Below are 27,707 nucleotides of genomic sequence, written 5' to 3'. Positions count from 1 at the left end.
GAAATTAGCAAAATAATTCTTAAAGAATGAAATTTTAAATGGGAATAGTTGCCCAACTATATATATTTATGCATAAAATGAGATAATATTAGTGATCCATTTTCTGTTTTAGAATTAATAAAGATCTCAGTTCTCAGGAAAATGGCAAACAGCGATGAGCAAATAATAATCACAGTGCTGGGAAAGCTTACAAAGCTTTTATCAAATCTCTTAAAAGCTTCTGAAATCATCTTCCCATTGGTTTGTACAGTATTAAGTGGCTATTGACATTATTATACCTATTCATTTCTTAAAGGTTTAGAGTCATAGACCTTTTGTAAACACAGAATTACAAACAGAAAGAGGCATCAACAATTCAGCCTGAAAATACAAACACCACTGCTGTAACCATTCCCAGAATCATTTATTGTTGGTTTTACTGTCAGCCGTGGCTCAGTGGTAGCACTCTCGTCTCAGTGTCAGAAGGATGTAGGTTCAAGTCCCACTCCAGAGATCTGAGCACAAAATTTAGACACAGACTTCAGTACAGTACTGAGGGAGTGCTGCACTGTCAGAGGTGTCATCCTTCGAATGAGATGTTAAACTGAGGCACCTTCTGGCCTCACAGGTGGAGGTAACAGATCCCATGGCACTATTTTGAAAAAGAGCAGGGGAGTTCTGCTCCATGCCCTGGCCAATATTTATCCCTCAACCAACATCACTGAAACAGATCATCTAGTCATTATTACATTGCTATCTGTGGGGCCTTGCTGTGTGCAATTTGGCTGCTGCGTGTCCTACGTTACAACAGTGACTACAGTTCAGAAATATTTAATTGGCTGTAAAGCACCTTGGGACATCCTGAGGTTGTGAAAGGCGCTACATAAATGCAAGTTTTTCAAATCTTTCTTTTATTACAGAGCCGAGTCTTCACATAGAATAAGTATTTGAAATCAATTGTTCATTGCTGACATGGAGTTAATTGATCAAATGTAGCTCTTTTCAGTGTTTACCATCATGTTAAATGAGCAAAATTTCATGATGCAATATTTATCCTAATTAACAGTATCATGGTGAATTGAGAAGTCCACCTCCTCCAGGTTCATTCGTGATGCAGTAGTTGCAGGCCAGAAAGAGAATCATGGATGTAGATGCCTCTAATTAAGGAATTTAAGGAAAAATAATGTTCATAACATTGATACAAAAAGGAAAATCACATTAGCAGGACTGTCTTCTGTTGTCTTGAACAGTGTTAATTATGCAGTAATTAAAGGCAGTTGCTATTCAATCATTAGTATGACTTTTTTGTTTTTTTACTTGGGTGATTTACCATGAACACTTAAACATTTGATCGCACTTAAAGTGTAAAAATGCAACTTAAACAGCTTAATAACCAGAAATTAACATCTCGACTTTTATTTATTAACTCGAGCACTCTCAGATAACTTTGGAATTCTTGTGTGCACAGGAAAACCCTGTGTAAAATTTACTCTATATGAGAACAACCTTCCCCCTGCCCCGGTCAATCTGAGTCAGTCCTGTTTTGGTTGATGCAAACATTCAACTCAGAACCAATGAGCTGTACATAGTCCAAAAGGGGCAGTTTACAAATCTGAATTAAAGTGGTACTTCCTACACCTCTGCCACTTCAGGAAGAGGAGGCCAGCCTTTCTGAAAATGCACCATCACTCGATCTGAGCTTAGCAAGTATGATGTCAGAGGCTGGCACCACGCGTACTTTAGAGGGTAGGCTAGAGGCGAGGTCTTGACATGGTGAATCACCAGCCACAAATGTGCAGGAGCTAGGGCAGGGGGATAGCATGCCACAGGTGCCAGCTCACTGGAGGGTGACATCTGCTAGCAAACTGGACACAGACCTGCATACTGCCTGTGGTCGCAAACAAGCTGGATGTTGAGGGAGTGGAATCTCTTTCTATTCAGAAAGATGCCAGGACGGTGATGGTGCGCGCTCAGGGCATTGTAGGTGCAGTCTATGACACCTTACTCCCTGTGGAAGCCTGCAATGTGGGGGAGGCCTAGTGCTTTCTTGTCCTGCTTCACTCTGTCCATTGCAGAGGACCCTGTTCCAAGTCCCATGGACAGGGTCATTTAAATAGCCCGGGTGGATACCCACACCTGTAGAGGTGCAACCCTATGTTACTGCTAGAAAATTGAAGTGACACCTTGCTGCTCTGAGGAGGGAAGCCAAGGCCTGATTGGGCCAAAAAAAATGTTAATCTAAACTTTTTTTCATTCCCCTTAGCGAAATCAGTGGCAACTTGCCTAATGGAATCTATCCCTTTGGGATTGATTACCATTGCACTAGTGACTGGTGGGGCCCAGAACACCAGCTCTCGGCAGACATAGGTCTGGGCTTAGGGAAAGATCATTGAGCCTTTAGGGGTGGTTGGGATGGAATTCCTAGGGAAGCCCAGTAATGCCCCTGATGCACCCCCATACTGGCTGTGCACTGTAACATGGGCGGGCAGAGGTTGTGCCTACCCCTCTGGAGTGCAATTTGTCCCGCAAATTACAGCTTCCCTGCTAAGACTGCATCTTCCCCCCAGATCTTGCAATTTTGGAGCTCTGTTTTTTTTTTCTGCCGTTGAAAAATTCTGCCACCGCATCACAACGTTCAGGAGTAAGTGAAAAGCATAGATTTCTAATTTAAAAAACAGGCTTTGGTAACTGATTTTCATTGTAGAATTTCCCAGATAACTCCCTCAAAAATCAGACCATCCAATCTGGAACCTGATACATGACAACTCTACCTGTGCCAACAATAAGACTGATTGCTGCAGAAAGAAAACTGGACTTATTTTTAACCACTTAAATGAGATCATATCAGCTGAGTCCTCAGATTTTGGAAAGCCTTTTTAACATTATAACTGTAAATGTCATCTGCATATAATGTAGGCTAACATGATGGATACTGGTATCATCCTACACGGCATATAAAAGACACATACAGCACTTTTTGTACGCTTTTATCCTCAAACCATAAAATGTGTAAGGAAAAATAAAATTCAGCATCTCTTGCAACAGTTTAAAAACAGATGACAGTGAGCCCAACATGACATGTTTATAAATCATACTTTCATATCTGAATAAATGAACCATCTATATTCCTGTCCAGCACTGATTCGCCAAAAGAAGCTGCCACTGTCTTGGCTGAAGAAGAAGATGAAGACAAAGTGGAAAGAGCAGATGAAGAGAAGAGATTTGATACCATTGGCACTTTATAGCCAACACCTCAAGGGCATAGCACAGCCAAGAAAAGAGAACATCTGAAGGACATCAGCTCAGCTATTAGATTCAACACCTCACCAAAACATGAAGAGATACATCGGCCATAAGGATCAGGGTTGCCTCCTAAAAATCAAATTCCTGTTTGGTCAACAAAAATGAAATCACCTGCAGATGGTGGTAAACTGATGCCAAAAGAACCTTGAGAAGCACTTTAATCCAAAGCTACTTGATTCCAAGCCCTGGCTACAGGAGGTTGCTAACCCATCATCTTCCAAAAATATAAAGGATGGCCAGGGCCGGGTTCTAGAGTTATCCATTTGCAGTTTGCTTCCCACCTTCATCACAATCACCTCCAGAATTTGTTTTCCTTAGTTGCTCATGCTAGTTCAGCATCACCTTATAACAGTCATGACAGGTTGCTTACTGATGAGGCAGCAATCCCTTGTTCTCTTTGACATGTTCACAGAAGTTTTTCAACAGCTGTCAATATCTAGAGTTAGTGGCTTTGAAATTTCATAAGGATTCTACTGATTGCCCACCATAACTTCAGCATAACCGGTGAAACCCCTAAGGGAATGGTGGACACCTGGTTACTTCGGGTCTCTGCTATTTCTGTGTGCTTCTGGGCTGCCTTGTAACTTCCATCCACCCCTTACAAGGCAAATGGTAGGCCAGGGGTGGGAACTCCCTAAGCTCCTAGCCTTGATAGGGATAGGGACCTAACATGTCAGTGGCAACCAGTAAGCCGAGTAGGAGTCATCTTTTTTTTGAATATCTGCAACAGATGCTGAATTATATTTTTCCTTATATTTTTCTATCCTCACTTCTTTCTTTTGTGGTCTAAAGTAAGGTAATAAATTACCATTTAGAGGGGCACCAACAGAGTGATGGGATGCAGATTTCATGCACACACATTAAGTTCCTAACCTCAGCATGACACTCTTAGAGAAACCCTGGCCGCAATTTCCTTGGGTATCAGGGCACACTCCTCACATTCATCTGCATGGAATGCAGCAAACAGGGAAGGAAATTGGGCAGGACCCAGAAATGCCAGGTCTCCGTTCAGAAGCGGAGCCATTGCCAGTTTCCGATGGAGCCAGGAGTGAGCAGAAACATCATTTGACTCATGATGTCTCTGATGTGATAAGGAAGATGGGCCAGCTTCTGTCGGTGAAAATCTCAAGGTTCCTGCCTCTTTTCTGCCCAGCAATCTGGACACTATGGTCATTGTTGGAATGGATGTGGGACCCACCAGGGAGGAGGAACTGACTGGCAAATTTTTTTGATTGGACCTCTTACAAAAAGGCCAATCATTGGTATAGCTGCACCTTTTGGGTTGGGGAGAGCATTAGCAACATCCACAGGTGGCCATGCGGTGTCATACTTTCCAGCTCCCCCCCTCCCCTCCAGAGGGCGCCCAAGTAGTGATCACATTGGCACAGATGCCCACCAAGAATAATATTTTTTTTATTCATTCATGGGATGTGGGCATTGCTGGCAAAACCAGCATTTATTGCCCACCCCTAATTGCCCTTGAGAAGGTGGTAGTGAGCTGCCTTCTTGAACCGCTGCAGTTATTAAATCCAATAACCCCATATTCTCTGGCAGGATCAGGAACAGAGGTCAGCGGCACAGCCACTCCGCCACACTTACCAACATAGTGGGCCCGAGAATTTTCCGGGTCCCATGTGAGGCTTTTAGTGAAGTGATTGCATGTCAGTTTCTGAGGCCAGGAATTCTCGTAAGTAAAGGCTGGGGGTGTAAAGGGCAATGTGCTGCCTCCTGAGCACTGATGGTAAGTAATTCAAACACTTCAGCACAGAGTATGAGGATGTCACTGTAAGTTGCTCGCATGCTTTATACAGTGTATTCTGCAAGGTGCTGCTGCCTCCTCTTACCTTGCCTGTTTGGATATGGTCATTAAACTTTTTTGCAGTTACTGAGTTGCCATGCAGGATGAAGTTATATTCGCGCTCACTACTCTAGCCACTTCCTAACACCTGCTGCTGGGTTGTGCTCCTTTGGGACCTGCATCTCTCCAACTTAAATACTGCAACCTTCCTCTGCCTAACTTTGTGCAGGAGCATATCCACTGCTTCATTGTTGAGTCTGGGCAAGGGGAGGGGGCGGGGGATAGAGGGCTTTCAGTCCTCCTGCAGACCTCACTGAAATTCTTGGATGTAAGCAGTTTGATTTATCCTGCGATCAGACGCGATCCAACTGATAAATTTGATCACGCCTGATCGCAGAATGCGACATGGACACTGCAGTCAGTTTTCTCGGCCCTTGAAACAAACACATAAAATTGGTCCTCTTCAGGACTCAACCAATGTGCTGGGGCAGCTAGTCGCAGTGGTGCCGGTCCTGACGAGGATGAAGATTGGCCATCAGGGACGTTGGCACAGTCTCACGGTAAGTCTGGGGTGGTGGGGGGGGGGGGGAGGTGGAGAGATTGGGAGGGGGTTGAGCAGTAGCTGGCAGCACGTGGCAATTCCAATGTGGAGCCAGGAGAGCAGTCCTGTTCCTGCTGGCTCCACATTCAGGTCGACAAACAATGTTTTACTTTCCTAGCAGAGTCCAGCGGACCCTTTAAGGACTGTTGGATTGCTTCAAGGCCTGAGAAAACTGACTGCAGTGTGCACGACATATGCTGTGATCAGATGCGATCCAATTTATCAAAGGGGACTGAAATAAGCGTTAGGCCCTCCATTTGCACAGGCAATGGGCCTAACACTCGTTTCAGACAGATGCCAGGGATGATTAAGGGGTGCCCTAACTGTTATGGCGACTGACGCACTTCCTGTGCAATTTGGTCGCATACGATCAGTGACAAAAATTGGGAGGTTGTAGACCTATTTCGCGCCCAATAAACATCGAGTTACATCGAAACTACAGCACAGAAACAGGCCATGTTGGTGTTTATGCTCCACACGAGCCTCCTCCATCCCTACTTCATCTAACCCTATCAGCATACCCTTCTATTCCTTTCTCCCTCGTGCTTATCCAGCTTCCCCTTAAATGGTTCCACATTTCTACCACTCTTTGGGTGAAGAAATGTCTCCTGAATTCCCTATTGGATTTATTAGGGACTATTTCATATTTATGACCTCTAGTTTTGGACTCCCCTGCAAGTGGAAACATTTTCTCTACGTCTACCCTATCAAACCCTTTCATTATCTTAAAGTCCTCTGTCAGGTCACCCCTCAGCCTTCTCTTTTCTACAGAATAGAGCCCCAGCCTGTTCAGCCTTTCCTGATAAGTATATCCTCTCAGTTCTGGTATCATCCTTGTGAATCCTTTTTGCACCCACTCCAATGCCTCTATATCCTTTCTACAATATGGAGACTAGAACTATGCACAATACTCCAAGTGTGGTTTGACCCAAGGCCCTATACAAGTTTAACATCACATCTCTATTTTTCAATTCTATTCCTCTAGAAATGAACCCCAGTGCTTGCTTTGCCTTTTTTATGGCCTCATTAACCTGCGTCACTACTTTTAGTGATTTGTATATCTGTACCTCCAGATCCCTTTGCTCATCTATCCCATTCAGACTCTTATTATTCAAGCAGTATGTGGCTAAATGCACCACCTCACACTTATCTATATTGAAATTCATTTGCCAATTACACGCCCATTTTACAAGTTTATTAATTGCATTTTGACACATTCTTCCTTTGTATTAACTACACCCCCCAATTTGGTGTAGTCCACAAATTTTGAAATTGTACTTCCAAATCCCAAATCCAAATCACTAATGTAAATTTTGAACAACAGTGGTCCCAACATCAATCCCTGTGGAACACTATTAAAAATTATGAGGGGCACAGATAGGATGGATACTAAGGAGCTTTTTCCCTTCGTTGAGGGTTCTATAACAAGGGGACATAGATTCAAGGTAAAAGGCGGGAGGTTTAGAGGGGATTTGAGAAAGAACTTTTTCACCCAGAGGGTGTTTGGAGTCTGGAACGCACTGTCTGAAAGGGTTGTGGAGGCAGGAACCCTCACAACATTCAAGAAGCATTTGGATGAGCACTTGAAATGCCATAGCATACAAGGCTACGGACCAAATGCTGGAATATGGGATTAGAGTAGACAGGGCTGATGGCCGGCGCGGACACGATGGGCCGAAGGGCCTCTATCCGTGCTGTATAACTCTATGACTCTATGACTACTTCCCACCTTTTGCCAATCTGAGTAGCTGTCCTTAACCCCTACCCTCTGTTTTCTGTTTTGTAGCCAACTTGCTATTCATTCTGCTACAAGTCCCCTGACTCCACATGCTCTGATCTTAATCATGAGTCTACTACGCAAAGGCCTTTTGAAAATCCAAATATGTTTCATCTGCTACTCTTTCTGTTACTTTTTCAAAGGTGAAATGAGATCCAATTTTGCCCCCATTGTCGCAGAAAACTGTTGGTTCTAAAACATATTGGGGGGAAAATTGGATAAGTGTCCGTTTTGGGCGATGGTAGCGACTCCGCGCCCGAAGGACCCTATGCAGGCAGGAAGCAAGTTTGGACCCAAGGGAGCACTTTCCTACAATCGGTGTTCCTTTCCAGGCCTTGCATGTGGAATCAATGCAATTTGCACTTTCCACCACCAGAGGGAGCGCAATCTCTTAAAGGGAGGATGTTTCTTAGAAATCTCTTAAAGGTAGCTGGTACCTGTTATTTGCTGAAAATAACAGTCTACTGTCTGCATGGAGTCTGAACAGAGATCAGAAATCGTACATGTAAAACACAGATGCAGATCCCATCCCTATGTTTACAGACTGATGAGTTATGTTAAAACATTGAATAAAGGTTGCGCACTACTAAATCCCACATCCTCCAATCTGCACACCAGATCTCACCAATTTGCCGATCTGAGCTGATGCACTGGAGACCTTGAGTGCAAGAGGTGGCAGAAGGAGGGACATCCTATATCCGCAGGGGGAGGGGGCCAAGAGGCCCTCCAGAAATAAACTCAAAAGGCAATGGGAGGCAGCGGGAGACAAAGTCAATGCCAGGAGCACAGCATCATGAACATGGATGCAGTGCAGGAAGAAGTTCAATGCTTTGACATGAGTGGTCAAGGTGAGTGAGGTCAACTGTCAAATGGCATCTCCTACCAACTGCACCACGCACTACACCCCCCATCCCCACATACCAATAAACTCTATCTATCAGTATTCAGCCCTTCCAATCAGATGCTTCCTCTCACCCTAACACATTACCACTGTTTTAAGCCGCCCACCCACAACTCACAGACCGCACACACTGGCAGCTATTCAACCATGACAGGCACATCACCCAGACACACGTCCTGCTTTCTTGCAGGAGAAGGTGGCGCATATCAGGAGGCAACAAGTGGCAGTGGTATTTAGCCCCTCGAGCCTGTTCCATCATTCAATGAGATCATGGTGGACCTGTGACCTAACTCCATATACCCGCCTTAATACCCTTGGTTCACAGAAATCTATCAATCTCAGATTTAACATTTACAAGTGAGCTAGCATCAACTGCCTTCTGCAGAAGAGCATTCCAAATGTCTCCCACCCTTTGCGTGTAGAAGCATTTCCTACTTCAGTCCTGCACGTCCTGGCTCTAAATGTTAGGCTATGTCCCCGCGTCCTAGTATTGAAGTCTAGGAGACCTCCAAAAACAGTTACAAATGTCTTGGCAGCCAGAGGCAATAATCCAGCCACTAACCTGTAAATCCTGCATGGTCCCTTTAAATAGCGCCGGTGGGAGGTCCCCCAGGTACTCTAAGACACGTTCAGATGGTCGGGATTAAGACTGTGCGTTGAGTTGAGCGTTAAGTCCCAAAATTGTGTCTATCACTTTAAATCAGCGTTGCACACTGATTGAAGCCATTTTCGCCTTACTTTGCATGATTCCAGCGTTCGTTATCTGCGCCATCTTGGATGTCGGAGAGGCCGTGTAACGCCGAAACAACAGGCACTACACAGCCCAATTTAACACCTGTTGTTCTAGGAAACTGTCCCAAATGCATTCTTGATATTCGTTGCTTTTACTACTTGAGCTGTTCTGCTTTTCCCACTCCAAGTAAAATTTAAAATGTCCCATTGTTTCTGCTACATGCTTCTCTGATCTTCGTATTTATACATCCTCCCACACTACGTCAGTACTGTCAGAAGGTCTGCAGACAACTCCCACCAGAGTCTTGCATCCTTTCCTGTTCCTTAGTTGTATCCATAGTGGGGAGTTTTAACAGTTTCAACAATGGTGGGGGGGTGCGGAGGGTGGTTAAATCTTCATATTTGCGAAACCCGACTCCATCCCGCCGCAAATGCACCTGCTTCTGCTTTAACCGCGGCAGATTTCAGGCCATCCGAGTAACCCGCTCTAGAGAAGCGGGTCCGCAATTATAAAATGAGGCTGCACTCCTGATATTTTGGCAGCAATTTAAATTTAATCCTGGCTGGCCAAGTTTCCCAGGACTCGGGAATCCAGGTAGCTAAATGGAGGTGGAAGCAGCCTGATCCAGCAGGTGAGTACTTTTTAGAGCACTGCTTGTGGGCCAGGAGGAGCAGGAGTGCTTCCCCTGGTCCCCTGCCACAATCGACTGACCACCCCCCCACCCCCTCCAAATCCACGATCTCTCCCAGTTCCACCACCCTCCTGATTGCCGGACCAACCCCACGGAAATTAGCTGAGCGGCAGGAAGCAGAGAGTAGGGATAATGGGCAGGTACTCAAATTGGCAGGATGTGACCAGTGGTGTCCCACAGGGATCTGTGTTGGGGCCTCAACCAAGTTTTACAATGACACAAGGATAGGCAGCATTGTAAGCAGTGTAGATGGAAGCATAAAATTAGAGAGATATTAACAGATTAAGAGAATGGGCAAAACTGTGACAAATGGATTTCAATATAGACAAGTGCGAGGTCATCCATTTTGGACCTAAGAAGAATAGATCAGAGTACTTTCTAAATGGTGTAAAACTCAAAAACAGTGGAGGTCCAAAGATACTTAAGGGTCCATGTACATAGATCATTAAAATGTCATGGACAGGTACAGGAAATAATCAAAAAGGCTAATGGAATGCTAGCCTTTATATTTGGAGGACTAGAATACAAGGGGGTAGAAGTTATGCTACTGCTATACAAAGCCCTGGTTAGACCACACCTGGAGTACTGTGTTCAGTTTTGGGCACCGCACCTTAGAAAGGATATATTGGCCTTGGAGGGAATGCAATGTAGATTTACTAGAATGATACCTGGACTCCAAGGGTTAAATTACGAGGAGAGATTACACAAACTAGGGTTGTATCCTCTGGAATTTAGAAGATTAAGGGGTGATCTGATCGAAGTTTTCAAGATATTAAGGGGAACTGATAGGGTAGAGAGAAACTATTTCCACTGGGTGGGGAGTCTAGGACTAGGGGACATATCCTAAAAATTAGAGCCAGGACATGCAGGAGTGAAGTTAGGAAACACTTCTACAGTTGATGCTAGCTCAATTGTTAATTTTAAATCTGAGATTAATTGATTTTTTTTAACCAAAGGTATTAAGGGATATGGGGCTAAAGTGGGTACATGAAGTTAGGTCACGGATCAGCCATGATCTCATTGAATGGCAGATCAGGCTCGAGGGGCTAAATGGCCGACTCCTGTTCCTATGTTCTTATGTTCCCCCCCCCACCCCATCACCCCGTGATGTTTCCCGGTTCCCTTTCCCTCCCGATTACCGGTCCGACCCCATCCCCGTCAACCCGCAATATTTCCCGGTTGCCAGGTACTGACTCCAATGGTCCCTGGCTGCAGCCCTCTATCACTGCCTTTCCCACCCAGCAGCTGGCCAGTCTGTCAATCTGGCTTCTGCTGGACGGGAAACGGAATAAAAAGATGATAATGAGGTTGTGGCATTAAATTCGGCAGGACCTCCGCGTTCCCGGGATATCCGGGTTTCCCCCGATACCACGCTCCCTCCCCGTAAATATTGGGACCATTGTGTTTTAGACTGCTGACATTGTTTCTAATACCAATATCCCTAACTCCTCCTCTTCCTTTCCCAATTTCCCTGTCCTTTCTAAAGATTCTATAGCCTGGAATATTTAGCTCCCAGTCATGCCTAACTACGTCTCGGTAATGGCTACTACATCATACCCTTTAAGATGAATTTGTGCTTTTCACTCATTTGCTTTTTTTCTTATGCTATGTGCATTCGTGCACAGAACTCTTATTTGGGTAACTGCCCCCACCCTGCCTATAGTAGCCGAGTGATTTTTAATTGGCTACTCTTATGTAAAAGTAGATTAATTTTTGTATGAGTTTTTTTTCTGGGAGACTCAGAAGTATTTAAAATGTTTTGTTTAATCCTGATGCTGCAGCTGCCTGACAACAGTATATGTATTTCCAAGAGTTAGTATTACTCATTAAAACATTATTTAATGCAAGACTTGGTTTAAAATAGTTCAGCACTGTGAAGATGCATTCCACTCATAACTGGCTTTAGCAATGAAACAATTACATGCTATCTGATCATTTTCAAACTGCATTTTACATTGTTTAACTAAGTTAATTGGCATGAAATGTTGTATTGGAATGGGAATGGAAACTCCTCTGAAAAAAACCTCTCAGTTTAAAGTGCTGGTGAGACAGAAAAGTAGCATTTTCTAATTTTCCACAACACCTCCAAGTATTGATGCTTTATTTGTTGATTTATTTCATGAAAAATTAGCAATGATTATTGAATAAGTAGCCAAATCTGTTTATCTTGAGAAAAAGATACATTATTAATAAAACTCCAGCATTGTGTGCCAAAATAAACCAATAGTTCAATGTAATGGAGATTACACTGTGGCAAGAAGGGATCATCAGTTGGGCACTGAGCGCAGGAGCGCCATAAAAGGGTGCTTCAGGCTGTACAGATGGTGGTTACAGAAGCAGCCAATGAAACCTCTACCACCCCAAGAACTGCCTGACAAGGCTAGCCAAGGTAAGTCTAGGCAATGGTGCCAATACACTTGTACTGCACTCACACACCTCCTGACCTCTCATACTCTCTCTCTCAGCACCTGCATGTCGGGGAAACTCATTAATGCAAAGACTGACCTCTCAAAATGCTCAAGCACCAGCTTAACTAACAACCACTCTGTCAGTTTACATAGCTTGCCACAATGGCTTCTCCAAGTCTTCAAAGACACTTCATTTAAAGGGACAATCCACCTGCTCCACGCATCATCAAGGTATGCATATACTCATATCGGACAAGAGACCAAGCCACTTAGATGCCTTTAACATTCTCTTCTTTACCTCCATTGGTATCCAATAGGGCCTGCCTTCAAAAGTGAATTGATGCAGAACCACAAATCATTAGGTTCAATCTTAGTGTCCGCTGCGAACAGCATGCAGCACTTGTCCTAGAAAGTGTATCAGAGCATGTCAGATCTCACTACAGTGCTGCAGGTGGGATTTGCTCCAATTCAGAGTTTCATGTAGTAAGTATGATCTTCACTGTTAGCTGCAGAAAATCTCAAAGCATTGAGGAACTGGATCTTACAAGTGCCATGACTGCTTCCTAACAGACCAGAGTACCCACTTACAGGTTTCTGTTGCTGACGAATGAGACAGACTTGGAGATTATTTGGAAAGAGTACTAATGGCAGGCTTGACGTTAAAGTTAATGTACTCGGACCCATCCTTTCAACCTCCCTTAGTGCTACTTGGATTGATGCAACTATTTGGAACTTCAAATACATGTGCAGCATGACTAAGGTGAGGATTGTGCAAAAGGGACTCCAAAATATATTTGAACCTAGGTGACGGTAAAACCTTCTAAATGCTCGCAGCAAAACAAAACAGATGCAGGCAAAAAAAAGCAACAAGCTAGCTTTAAGAGGACAAATTAACTAAGCCTCAGCTGCCCCAGCATTGATGCATCCACTTTTTATGGGAGAGGCTAATGCTGTGGGCAGAGCCTCAACCAAATTTGTCAAATATGACATTGGAGCCTCACTGCCTTCATTTAAAAATTAATGTGAGGCTTGCGTGTGCCTGTTATGCAGCCCACTTCAAATCCCCCAAATCGGGCTTCATAAAATCAGCTACACAGTAAATCTGATCTTAAGAACCCTGCTGGCTTCTTTTTTGGAATAGATGATAACACTGGGCAATCATTTTCTTGAGCCAACTGAGTGGGAGTTTTTTTCATAGCTACATTGCTTTTTTGTTGTTCCTTGGACTTTTCTATTATATTCCATTTTCTTCTTTATTACCCACTTGAGGTTTCTGAAGTCCGAAGAATTTCCAATACTTTGTTGAATTTCTAAGCTGCTATGATCTATATCTACTTTTGCCTTTTTGTTGATGGCATTGATTTGGTTCCAAAAATACCTTCGAATTGGGCTGATGTTAACTCACTCCACCCGGCTGGAACGGGGCAATAGCCTCCTGAAAATTGCAGTGCCGCACTCACTGCCCCATTCCTACTCCGATCCCGCCCGCCACCATTTTGCTCAGCACCTTCACCCTGGTGGCCCATTAATGAGCCTCATTAATTAATTTAAATTAGGGACCTATGATGTCAATATGACCCTGATGCCAATCTCGTTCACCAAAGCGGAAGAAGTGCACAGTGGTGGATCCCTCCTGTACCACTGGGCTGATTTTCAGTTTTCTTCTGCTTCTAAACATTCAAGAAGCTCAGCGCTCAAGATAATGCTGGCCACTCTATTCTGGGTGGAGGAAGAGGAGAAACAGGAGCAGCATTAGCAAATCAGAGAATTTCAAGGAGCTGCAGCTGGGACTCTGAAGGAACCCCACAAGAGAAAGGCTGCTCGCAGGCATCCTTACCCTGTCCATTGGGACTATAGGCTCAGAGTCAGTTACCTCCAATTTACCCGAGGAGCAGTGCAGCAGGAGGCTACACTTCTCCAGGGAGGCTGTCATAGACCTGTGGAGACTCTTACGACAAGACCTGCAATCCACTATCCCAGTTGTCCATGCATTGGCTGTGGCAGGTAAAGTGGCAATGGCCCTTAATTTGTTTTTTGCCTCGGGCTCATTCTAGGTTACAGCAGGTGTCAGTCTCATTAGTCAGTCTTCAGTCTATGCTTACATCACGCAGCCATGGTGTGGAGATGCCGGTGATGGACTGGGGTGGACAAATGTAAGGAATCTTACAACACCAGGGTATAGTCCAACAGTTTTATTTGAAAATCACAAGCTTTCGGAGGCTTTCTCCTTCGTCAGGTGAGTGTGGGATTCCATGAAAGGTACCGCATATATAGTCAGAAAACAATGCCTGGTGATTACAGATAATCTTTCCAACTGCCCGTTGTCAAGGCAATCAAAGGAATCGAATAGTGTTCAGACAGAGAGACATTACATACAGGACTACTGAATATACAAACGGTCAGAACCCAAAGACAGAGAGAGTTATCTGTTTTTAATACAACTGGTCATTCTCTCTCTTTCTCTTCCTTTTGGATGTTTCTCTCTCTCTCACTCACCTGACGAAGGAGAAAGCCTCCGAAAGCTTGTGATTTTCAAATAAAACTGTTGGACTATAACCTGGTGTTGTAAGATTCCTTACATACATCAAGCAGGTTACTGATACCCTTTTTGCCAGGGCCAACTATTTTTGTTACATTCCCCATGGAGGTCAGCAGTCAGCAGGAAAGAGCTGTCATGTAGCAATGAGGGCACGTTCCAATCAGCCAGCAGCCTTCAGGAATAGGGAAGGCTACCACTCAATCATTGTTCAGCTGGTGAGTGATCCCCAACAGCAAATCATACAGCTCAGTGCCCCGTTTCTTGGCAGCTGCCATGACAGATACATAATGTGCCAGTCCACCAACCCCAACTATTTGACCCAGCTCAGCATGTCAGAGGCCAGATGCTTTGGGACAAGGGCTATCTTCTTTACACTCATGTCCTGTAGGGTGATGCTACTGTGCTGGTGCTTGGGAGGAATGGAGCGAGTGCTGATGCTTCTCCGGGAGGACTGTCCCCCTCCAAGTCATGTTCTGCAGGCTCCATGTCTTTTAGACGGAACTAAAAACAGGTTAGAGGGACAAGGGTCAGCATGGCATGGAAAAGCTAGGCAGTAGCAGATGAGTGTTAGCACTATGCAGCATTAGGTCGCCACATTGCCTGAATGAGTGATTGCTTGAGGAAAAAGAAAAGGTACAAGTAGTGGACAACACCATGCTGAGTGTGGCATCCAGTCTCGCCATCACCAGCGGCATCTACCTGCACCAATGATGTTCATGACTTCTTCCTCCATCTGATTGAGGGCCTGGATGGAGGCTGGGCCTCGCCAGTTCTGGTCCTCTCCTGGTTGTTGCGAGGTAACTTCTCCGACAGAAAGAGAGGGAGTTACTTAGTGTGCGATTGTTGTAAAAGGTTGTAAAACTTCATATACTGTGTGTGCTGAGAGGGAGAAGTGGCATGTTGCGAGCAGGATAGGAAGGTGGTCCTGTGCAAGAAAGTGTCTCCAATGTGAAATGTGAAACCACTCAGCAGAGGAGTGAAATGCTCAGCAGTTGCTACCAGTAAAAGCAGAATGTTGTTAGTGCCTGTTGTGAAGGCAGCAACAGATGAGTGAGTGATTGGAATCAGGAGAGTTGGTACAATGTCTCTTTGTGACTGATGGAGAAGCATGTGGAGCAGGAGAAAGAAGCTTTGGATTGCTGGGGGTAGGGTGGTGGGGGGTGGGGGCTGGATTAAATGCAGAGAAATAGAGATAGGAAGACATCATGCTCAGCCTTGCTGTCCTGGTCAGATTGTTGAAGTGCTTGGGCAATGAATCCATGTCCTGGGAGTGATGCTATTGGATGTTGACATTGTCTACCATCTCCCTCCAGGCCAGCTGCAGCGTCTGTTTGTGCACCTCCCTGCCATTCGAGAGGACCAGAACCTGCCTGCATTCCCTCACCTGCTCCACTAACACCTCCATGTGTATGATAATCATGGTGCTCGTGCCTGCGACATGTTGCTCTTCAGAAGTCTTCCACCAGCAGTCTTGATTTGAACTAAGTAGAATGACACCTCACTTCAAGAGATAAATTCACTCTTTAAATGGGCTCTTGGCCTGTCGGAAATCCCCACCTCCAATTGGGCAGGCTGCCCAGCACCACTGGAAACATAGGGCAGCCTGCCAAGAAAATGTAAAAGAGGCCCGACAATATTTATTAACGACTTAGATGAAGGCATAGAAAGTCTCATATCTAAGTTTGCCGATGACACAAAGATTGGTGGCATTGTAAGCAGTGGAGATGAAAACATAAAATTACAAAGGGATATTGATAGATTAGGTGAATGGGCAAAACTGTGGCAAATGGAATTCAATGCAGGCAAATGTGAGGTCATCCACTTTGGATCAAAAAAGGATAGAACAGGGTACTTTATAAATGGTAAAAAGTTAAAAACAGTGGATGTCCAAAGGGACTTAGGGGTTCAGGTACATAGATCATTGAAGTGTCATGAACAGGTGCAGAAAATAATCAATAAGGCTAATGGAATGCTGGCCTTTATATCTAGAGGACTAGAGTACAAGGGGACAGAAGTTATGCTGCAGCTGTACAAAACCCTGGTTAGACCACACCTGGAGTACTATGAGCAGTTCTGGGCACCGCACCTTCGGAAGGACATATTGGCCTTGGAGGGAGTGCAGCGTAGGTTTACTAGAATGATACCCGGACTTCAAGGGTTAAGTTACGAGGAGAGATTACACAAATTGGGGTTGTATTCTCTAGAGTTTAGAAGGTTAAGGGGTGATCCGATCGAAGTTTATAAGATATTAAGGGGAACGGATAGGGTGGATAGAGAGAAACTATTTCTGCTGGATGGGGATTTTAGGAGTAGGGGGCACAGTCTAAAAATTAGAGCCAGACCTTTCAGGAGAGAGATTAGAAAACATTTCTACACACAAAGGGTGGTAGAAGTTTGGAACTCTCTTCCGCAAATGGCAATTGATACTAGCTCAATTGCTAAATTTAAATGTGAGATAGATAGCTTTTTGGCAACCAAAGGTATTAAGGGATATGGGCCAAAGGCAAGTATGTGGAGTTAGATCACAGATCAGCCATGATCTTATCAAATGGCGGAGCAGGCACGAGGGGCTGAATGGCCTACTCCTATTCCTATGCTTGCAGAGAGGTCCTAAAACAGGCATTAGGTCCCTCATTTACGTATGTAAGGGGCCTAACGCCTGTTTTAGTCGGCTGCCAAGGATGCCTGAAAATCCAAATATGTGATCTGGCGTCTTTCATGCATCCTTGAGGAGTGGGAAATTGGTACCTTTTGCACTTGTTTTCTGCCCATAAAACAACGAAGCAACGAAGACCAATTTCTCCCCCAAATCTGCATGTCATGGCATCCAGCATCGTAGTGGGCAGATTAATCTTTTGAGGGCAATATTATTGAGCACAAAATCTAGGCTCATACTCCAGTGCGGTTCTGAGGGAGTGCTGCACTGTCGGAGGTGGCGTCTTTCAGATGAGACTTTAAACCGAAGCTCCATCTGCCCTGTCAGGTGGACTTAAAAGACACATTGGCGCTATTTCAAAGAAGAGCAGGTGAGTTCTCCCAGATGTCCTGGCCAATATTTATCCCTCAACCAACACCTAAAAACAGATTATCTGGTCATTATCACATTGCTGTTTATTAGACCTTGATGTGTGCAAATTGCCTGCTGCGTTCTGCTACATTACAACAGTAACTACACTTCAAAAGTACTTCACTGGCTGTAAAGCACTTTGGGATGTCCTGAGGGCATGAAAGGCCCTATATAAATGCAAGTTCTTTCTTTCTTGCTTTCTTTTTTTCTTTATCATCCTTATTTTTGACACCACAAACACAAGTTTAATTTTGATGTTCTGTTTAATAAGTACAATCATTCCAGCTTCACTAAAATATCTCTTTGCTTTTCCCTTTGATCACTATTTTCTGCTCTTTACCATCTTCAGCATTATAACTTATGTTGATTTACATCAGTCAACTGGTTCATTTCTGTTTGTTGGAGTGCTAAATTTGAGTAATTTCAACTAGTGCTTCATTGTATATCTTAAATAATGCAATGGTAACATAAGATGCAGTGACGAGAATATACAACATTAACAGCTGGGCAGTAAATGTACACAGTTACTGCTGGAACACTGTATTAACTTTATACCCAACAGTCTGAATATCTGCCCGATAGACATAATTATCACATTTTATTGTTGATAACATAAGATTGAGAGCATCCCGATAAATAGAAACATAGAAAATAGGAGCAGGAGTAGGCCATTCGGCCCTTCGAGCCTGCTTCGCCATTCAATATGATCATGGCTGATCCTCTATCTCAATACCATATTCCCGCTCTCTCCCCATACCCCTTGATGCCTTTTGTGTCTAGAAATCTATCTAGCTCCTTCTTAAATATATTCAGTGACTTGGCCTCCACAGCCTTCTGTGGTAGAGAATTCCACAGGTTCACCACCCTCTGAGTGAAGAAATTTCTCGTCATCTCAGTTCTAAATGTCCTACCCCATATCCTGAGACTGTGACCCCTTGTTCTGGATCCCCCAGCCAGGGGAAACATCCTCCCTGCATCCAGTCTGTCTAGCCCTGTCAGAATAGTACATGTTTCAGTGAGATCCCCTCTCATTCTTCTAAATTCGAGTGAATACAAGCCGAGTCGACCCAATCTCTCCTCATATGACAGTCCTGCCATCCCAGGAATCAGTCTGGTGAACCTTCGCTGCACTCCCTCTATGGCAAGCATATCCTTTCTTAGGTAAGGAGACCAAAACTGCACACAATACTCCCGGTGTGGTCTCACCAAGGCCCTGTATAACTGCATCCTTGCTCCTGTACTCAAATCCACTTGCAATGAAGGCCAACACACCATTTGCCTTCCTAACTGCTTGCTGCACCTGCATGTTTACTTTTAGTGACTGGTGTACAAGGACACCCAGGTCCCTTTGTATATCAACATTCCCCAATCTATCACCATTTAAATAATACTCTGCCTTTCTGTTTTTCCTTCCGAAGTGGAAAACTTCACATTTATCCACATTATACTGCATCTGTCATGTATTTGCCCACTCACTCAACTTGTCCAAATCGCCTTGAAGCCTCTTTGCATCCTCCTCACAACTCATGATCCCACCCAGTTTTGTGTCGTCAGCAAACTTGGAAATATTACATTTGATTCCCTCATCCAAATCATTGATATGTATTGTGAATAGCTGGGGCCCAAGCACTGATCCCTGCGGTACCCCACCAGTCACTGCCTGCCACCCCAAAAAAGAACCATTTATTCCTACTCTCTGTTTCCTGTCTGTCAACCAATTTTCAATCCATGCCAGTATATTACCACCAATCCCATGTACTTTAATTTTGCACACTAACCTCTTATGTGGGACTTTATCAAAGGCTTTCTGAAAATCCAAATAAACCACATCCACTGGTTCTCCCTTATCTATTCCACCAGTTTCATCCTCAAAAAACTCCCGTAGGTTTGTCAAACATGATTTCCCTTTCATAAATCCATGTTGACTTTGTCTAATCCCATTGATATTTTCTAAGTGTCTGTAGTTCCCTGTTTTCTTTCTCCCTCCTTTTTTAAATAGTGGGGTTACATTTGCCACCCACCAATCTGCAGGAGCTGTTCCATAATCTATAGAATTTTGGAAGATGACAACTAATGCATCCACTATTACCATGGCTACCTCTTTTAGTACTCTGGGATGCAGATTATCAGGTCCTGGGGATTTATCGGCTTTCAGTCCCATTAATTTATCCAACACTATTTTTTTTACTAATACTAATTTCCTTAAATTCCTCCTTCTGACTTGTCCCTTGGTTCCCTAGCATTTCTGGGAAGTTATTTGTGTCCTCTTCCGTGAAGACAGAACCAAAGTATTTGTTTAATTGCTCTGCCATTTCCCTGTTCCCCATAATAAATTCTCCCATTTCTGACTGTAAGGGACCTACATTTGTCTTCACTAATCTTTTTCGTTTTACATACTTGTAAAAGCTTTTACAGTCCACTTTTATGTTCCTTGAAAGTTTACTCTCATACTCTGTTTTTCCCCTCTTAATCAATCTCTTAATAATTCAGTAATGCCCCTCCCTACCGCAATTTCCTACGCTTCTAACATTACTTCTGGCCAAGTTTCTTCTTTTGAACTTCAACCATTAGTTAAAGGGAAATTTCAGGCAAGACATTACTTATGTTTAATACACAGAACAGTCCTTCAATATCTACTTCCTAGCATTATTTACTGACTGAGTGAAGCAATTTTTTTTTATTCGTTCATGGGGTGTGGGCGTCGCTGGCAAGGCCGGCATTTATTGCCCATCCCTAATTGCCCTTGAGAAGGTGATGGTGAGCTGCCTTCTTGAACCACTGCAGTCTGTGTGGTGAAGGTTCTCCCACAGTGCTGTTAGGAAGGGAGTTCCAGGATTTTGACCCAGCGACGATGAAGGAACGGCGATATATTTCCAATTCAGGATGGTGTGTGACTTGGAGGGGAACGTGCAGGTGATGTTGTTCCCATTTGCCTGCTGCCCTTGTCCTTCTAGGTGGTAGAGGTTGTGGGTTTGGGAGGTGCTGTCGAAGAAGCCTTGGCGAGTTGCTGCAGTGCATCCTATGGATGGTACACACTGCAGCCACTGTGCGCCGGTGGTGAAGGGACTGAATGTTTAGGGTGGTGGATGGGGTGCCAATCAAGTGGGCTGCTTTGTCCTGGACGGTGTCGAGCTTCTTGAGTGTTGTTGGAGCTGCACTCATTCAGCCAAGTGGAGAGCATTCCATCACACTCCTGACTTGTGCCTTGTAGATGGTGGAAAGTCTTTGGGGAGTCAGGAGGTGAGTCACTCGCCGCAGAATACCCAACCTCTGACCTGCTCTTGTAGCCACAGTATTTATATGGCTGATCCAGTTAAGTTTCTGGTCAATGGTGACCCCCAGGATGTTGATGGTGGGGGATTCGGCAATGGTAATGCCGTTGAATGTCAAGGGGAGGTGGTTAGACTCTCTATTGTTGGAGATGGTCATTGCCTGGCATTTGTCTGGCCCAAACGTTACTTGCCACTTATGAGCCCAAGCCTGCATGTTGTCCAGGTCTTGCTGCATCTTGGGCAGGGACTGCTTCATTATCTGAGGTATTGCGAATGGAACTGAACACTGTGCAATCATCAGCGAACATCCCCTATTTCTGACCTTATGATGGAGGGAAGGTCATTGATGAAGCAGCTGAAGATGGTTGGGCCTAGGACACTGCCCTGAGGAACTCCTGCAGCAATGTCCTGGGGCTGAGATGATTGGCCTCCAACAACCACTACCATCTTCCTTTGTGCTAGGTATGACTCCAGCCACTGGAGAGTTTTCCCCTGATTCCCATTGACTTCAATTTTACTAGGGTCAAATGCTGCCTTGATGTCAAGGGCAGTCACTCTCACCTCACTTCTGGAATTCAGCTCTTTTGTCCATGTTTGGACCAAGGCTGTAATGAGGTCTGGAGCCGAGTGGTCCTGGCGGAACCCAAACTGAGCATCAGTGAGCAGGTTATTGGTGAGTAATTGCCGCTTGATAGCACTGTCAACTACACCTTCCATTACTTTGCTGATGATTGAGAGTAGACTGATGGTCGTTAATTGGCCGGATTGGATTTGTCCTGCATTTTGTGGACAGGACATACCTGGGCAATTTTCCACATTGTCGGGTAGATGCCGGTGTTGCAGCTGTACTGGAACAGTTTGGCTAGAGGCACGGCTAATTCTGGAGCACAAATCTTTAGCGCTACAGCCGGGATGTTGTCGGGGCCGATAGCCTTTGCTGTATCCAGTGCACTCAGCCATTTCTTGGTATCACGTGGAGTGAATCAAATTGGCTGAAGATTGGCTTATGTGATGGTGGGGATATCGGGAGGAGGCTGAGATGGATCATCCACTTGGCACTTCTGGCTGAAGATGGTTGCAAACGCTTCAGCCTTGTCTTTTGCACTCACGTGCTGGACTCCGCCATCATTGAGAATGGGGATGTTTACAGAGCCTTCTCCTCCCGTTATTTGTTTAATTGTCCACCACCATTCACGACTGGATGTGGCAGGACTGCAGAGCTTTGATCGGATACGTTGGTTGTGGAATCGCTTAGCTCTGTCTATAGCATGTTGCTTCCACTGTTTAGAATGCATGTAGTCCTGAGTTGTAGCTTCACCAGGTTGGCACCTAATTTTCAGGTACGCCTGGTGCTGCTCCTGGCATGCCCTTCTACACTTCTCATTGAACAAGGGGTGATCCGCTGGCTTGTTGGTAATGGTAGAGTGAGGAATATGCCGGGCCATGAGGTTACAGATTGTGCTGGAATACAGTTCTGCTGCTGCTGATGGCCCACAGCACCTCATGGATGCCCAGTTTTGAGCTGCTAGATCTGTTCTGAATCTATCCCATTTAGCACGGTGGTAGTGCCACACAACACGTTGGATGGTGTCCTCAGTGCGAAGATGGGACTTCGTCTCCACGAGGATTGTGCGGTGGTCACTTCTACCAATACTGTCATGGACCAATGCATCTGCGACAGGTAGATTGGTGAGGATGAGGTCAAGTAGGTTTTTCCCTCGTGTTGGTTCGCTCACCACCTGCCACAGGCCCAGTCTGGCAGCAATGTCCTTCAGCACTCGGCCATCTCGGTCAGTAGTGGTGCTACCGAGCCACTCTTGGTGATAGACATTGAAGTCCCCCACCCAGAGTACATTCTGTGCCCTTGCTACCCTCAGTGCTTCCTCCAAGTGGTGCTCAACATGGAGGAGGACTGATTCATCAGCTGAGGGAGGGCGGTTGGTGGTAATCAGCAGGAGGTTTCCTTGCCCATGTTTAACCTGATGCCATGAGATTTCATGGGGTCCGGAGTCAATGTTGAGGACTCCCAGGGCCACTCCCTCCTGACTGTATATCACTGTAATGCCACCTCTGGTCTGTCCGTCCTGTCGTTGGGACAGGACATACCCAGGGATGGTGATGGAAGAGTCTGGGACATTGGCTGAAAGGTATGATTCTGTGAGTATGGCTATGTCAGGCTGTTACTTGAGTAGCCTGTGGGACAGCTCTCCCAATTTTGGCACAAGTCCCCAGATGTTCATGAAGAGGGCTTTGCAGGGTCGACTGGGCTTGGTTTGCCATTGTTGTGTCCGGTGCCTAGTGGTCCGATGCTGGGTGGTCCGTCCAGTTTTGTTCTTATTGTGACTTTCTGTAGCGAGATTGTACAGCTGAGTGGCTTGCTAGGCCATTTCAGAGGGCAATTAAAAATCAACCACATTGCTGAGAGTCTGGAGTCACATATAGGCCAGACCGGGTAAGGACTGCAGGTTTACTTCTGCTGCTTTAGAGAGCTTATCGGCAGTCACCAGAATAAAGATCCTGTATCTATGGATTTTTACCTGTTAGCATAAAATGCCTTGCATGAAAGCGGAAAATGAAAGCTTCAGGGGCCAATTTTCTTTTACTTTGACCCAAATTGGAACCATAGATATGTACAGCACAGAAAGAGGCCATTCAGCTCATCATGTCTGTGCTGACTCTTTTCTAGAGCAATCTAAAACGAAACCACTGCCCCACTCTCTCCCCATAACGCTGTATCTTCCTCTGCATTAAATATTTATATAATTTCCTTTTAAAGACATAATGGTCTCTGCCTCACCTATTCATTGTGACGGAGCATTCCATGCTCCAACGATCCCTTGTGTAAAGAACTTTCTCCTCAACTCGCTCTTCACTCTCTTTGTTTGAATTTTAAATTGATGGCATCTGGTCACCAACTCCCCAACCAGAGGTAAAAACTCTTCATAATTTTAAAAACTTCTATTAAATTTCCTCTTGGTCTTCTCTGCACCAGTGGAAATGTTACACTGGGATTTTCCTCGGGGAGTCTTAACTATGGTCAACATCACAGCATATAAAAAGTAGGTGGGGTATTGGGGGATGTGTCACAGTGGTCTCCTTGAAATTGTTTGATCGATCTTGGGGGTCAGAGAGGAATTTCCCAAAGGTTTTTTCCCCTAATTTGGCCTAGGACTTTTTCTCTTCTCTCTTTTTTTGCCTCTCCCAGGAGATTACGTGGCGGGATGGTAAAGGAGGAGGATGTGAGTCATGCTGTGCATAAATTGCACCATGACCATATGGGACAACCTTGATGGACCAGCTGGTCTTTTCCTGTCCATTGTTTTTGTGCAGATCAGCTGCGATCTAATTGGATGGCAGAACAGGCTCGAGGGGCTGAATGGCCTACTCCTGTTCCTATGTTCCTATGTATGTTCATAATGTATGTTATGGATATATGCCCTGATAATAGCTCAGACTGTATTATGTGAAGTATGAGAGCTGGAACCATAAAAAAGATGTAAAACTTATCACAATCAATGGAGTCAGAAAGCAAGTTCACGTGATGAAAAATTGGGCCATGTTCAGTTTTCTCCAGGTCAATGTTTTTTTTTTCTGTGGACATGTCTAGGGGTGTTTCAAAATAAATCTTTTGTTCAACTGTACCGTTTGATCATGACTTCCGCTGACTTGTACTCTACTATTTTGGCTGTGTAGCTTTGGCTTTGTTGATTGCTGCTCTACATTGCTTGGACATGTCAGAGGTAATTTTGACTTTGGGTGATACTGTAAAACATGAGCTATCAAATTGGCCGCCTGTTAAACAGTTCTCCTGATTTTCATTTCCATTGAAGTCATGTCCACAGCCTAGATTCTGGCCTTGACTGTTATTTACTATGGCAATTATCACAGGATGATTGCAGTCACACTGTATGGTGTGTGCATTTCTCAATGCAGGTATTTTACTCTCACCAAAATGTATCGGGATATCTAATTGAAAAATTCTATTATCAAGTCATAGTGGTGACAACAAATCCTAAAGATAGGAGATTTCCTGTGTGCTGTGTGTAACAAGATCAAAAACCTGTAAGAACAGGTTTACAGTTTAATTAGTCATAGCCCATACCTGTTGTACTTGCCATAGATTAGAGGAGTTCTATTCAGAATTCTAATCTAAACTCACATTTAAACTCAGGCTTCTCCAGAGGGTGACAGGACTGAGCATAGGCAAGGACTGGGAAAGAAAATCAGCCAGTGTTGCACCTTAGATCACACTTCAGCATTGCATACCAGCTGGCCAGCTAGTGATATTGGCAGAGGCCATGGAGATGTTTACAGTCACCACCTGTCCTATCAGCCAGAAGCCAGTGCATTTGAAGAAAGTAAGGACAAATGCATAAAGCTAATGTTAAAACAATTACATTAAATAACACAAAATCTTTATGATTTGATAATAAACCCTATAGAACAGATTTTAAATCATATTAAATTATATAACATTTTATGGGACCCTATGGAACAATTTCAAAAATTGTGAAGAAGATGCACACTAATTCACATATTAGTTAATTAACTATGAACTACAGAGGAAGTCTGTTAAAATTAGTATGGTAATTGATTGATTAAATAATCTTTTATCTTTCCTCCCTGTTCCCATATCACCTTTAACCATTATCACAGAATATTGAGCTTGCATGTTAATCTCATCACTGGGAAGATATTCTAAACATTCATTCTAAAAGCCTGGAGAAATTTTAAATAGCATTCCCACTATTTCACAGGTCACAACATAGGACTTCCTCAATTTATAGAGATCTAAACTAGAGCAAGATATAAATTTGATTCACAGAAAATTATGTAAATTAGAAAATATCATTTTAGCCCAGTCAGAAAATACAATGCTTATACAACTTTGCACTTTTTGCAGAACACTCCAAATTTCCCTTTCAGAAAGAGTATAAATGTGTTATATTAATAAAAGTACTCTATGCTCATTTTGCAAATCTAACAAAAGGTGGTAAAGAAACTACTGCAAATAAAATCTTCCAAATCCATAAAATATATATAAGACAGATCTTTAAAATCTTATTTAGATGGGGCTGTCTGGTTGTGGAATTAACAGAACATTTGCTTCCCAGGGGTTTCATTGCGTTTTGAAGCAGGTGGAGCCTATAAGTAACAGGAAAGACATCAGGAAACACCACATGGAGAGTACACAAATAATCAATTTTTCAGAAATCTAGGGACTAATTTTATTCAAAGCTATCAGTGAATATCTGGTAATTTGTGTAAATAGACAAGAGACACTTTCTTATTGCACATTTCTAGAATCCTGTGCTTCCTGACTGGATAGCCATTGGTTCAAGTCCTGAAGCTATAGATTCCATAATATCTTGTGGAAGCAGAGTTGGGAGATAAATAAAAAGTAGGATGGCTCCCTTGCCTTCTCATAAGTGCTGTACTCCACTTCTCAGCTGACAACAAAGTAAAAGAAAATATTTGAACAATTGAAAAATACATAAGGCTGGATATTAGTGTGGACAATGTTATTGATGCACTCCTATCAAATTCCTCTCTCCACTATTTTAACAAAGGTGTTAACCCATTCGAATTAAATGGGGAAATGCGCCATTAAAATAATGGAGAGAGGAATTTGATACAAGTGCACTTATGGGGTAATTCCATGATCCAGCGCTCCCAGCAGGAAGTGCTGCCTGCAGTGAGCATATTTTGGAAAATCGTAAGCATACAGCTTGTGATTTTCCATTCATTAATTTTAATTTTAGTTTTAATGGATGGAAAATCACAAGCCGTGCACCTGTAATTTCTCAAGATGTACTACCTGCAAGTGCCTCTCCCCGCTGGAAGCTCTGGATCGTGGAATCATCCCTTAAGTATCCGTATAATAATGTCACCCACAGTAATTTCCAGTATGATTTTTTACTTTTGTTGCTTATTTAAAAGCCATATAACATTAGAGTTGACAAATTACTGTTGATGATATTAGCAGATGAATACTCAATGCATTCGTATGACATTCTATGGTCTGCCACTTTAACACTGATTTACTTCAAATAGGTTAATGTCTCCTCTAAAATTGTGGATAACGAAATATCAGAGTAGATAATTTGGTCACATTATGGGAGCACACATTTCTTTAAAGGCTGATCTCATTGGATATTGTGAGGTCAGCTCATTTCCATAAATGATTTATACTCCCTATACAGATTGGCCCAGGTGTGGAGAGATGCATGGGTGAGATATCTCAAAACAGCTGCTGCTCACCTTTAAAGGCAAGCAGCTTATGTTGAAAGTGCTGCCACTTACAGAAACAAGTCATGAAACATAGAAGATATGCAAATCGCACTGCACTTTTTGAAGATGCTATACTGGAGGTACTGCTAGAATAAATGCAGCAAAGAGGGAGAGGTGCCTTCTTTTTACCTCACTGCATGAGAGGGGGTAAATGCCATCTCCCCAATGTCCAAACATTCTGGGAGCAAATAAGGAAGACCTTTTCCCCTCTCCGTAAGATTGTCAAGGGAAACCTACCCTGCATTGACCGATCCTAAATATACAGGCATAGTGTGCATGGCCACAGAGAGTTTACTCTGAACCTGATGTAGCTTAGCTGAAATGTCATGGAAAGCATACTTCCAGCG

General features: G+C 43.9%; 1 long non-coding RNA gene across 2 annotated transcripts in view; it reads right to left on the bottom strand.

Annotated features, from left to right (window-relative positions):
• Positions 1 to 314: 314 nt before the first annotated feature.
• LOC137342263 (uncharacterized) overlaps positions 315 to 27,707 on the bottom strand; it is a 101,774-nt gene continuing 74,381 nt past the window's right edge. For both annotated transcript variants that reach the window (XR_010967220.1, XR_010967221.1), the window contains exon 3: positions 315 to 1,136. This is a non-coding gene — a long non-coding RNA (uncharacterized lncRNA). The remainder of the gene's footprint in view (positions 1,137 to 27,707) is intronic.

This window comes from Heptranchias perlo, chromosome 2, assembly GCF_035084215.1.
Source record: "Heptranchias perlo isolate sHepPer1 chromosome 2, sHepPer1.hap1, whole genome shotgun sequence".
Taxonomy (NCBI): Eukaryota; Metazoa; Chordata; class Chondrichthyes; order Hexanchiformes; family Hexanchidae; genus Heptranchias; species Heptranchias perlo.
This window is presented reverse-complemented; position numbering and strand designations above follow the sequence as displayed.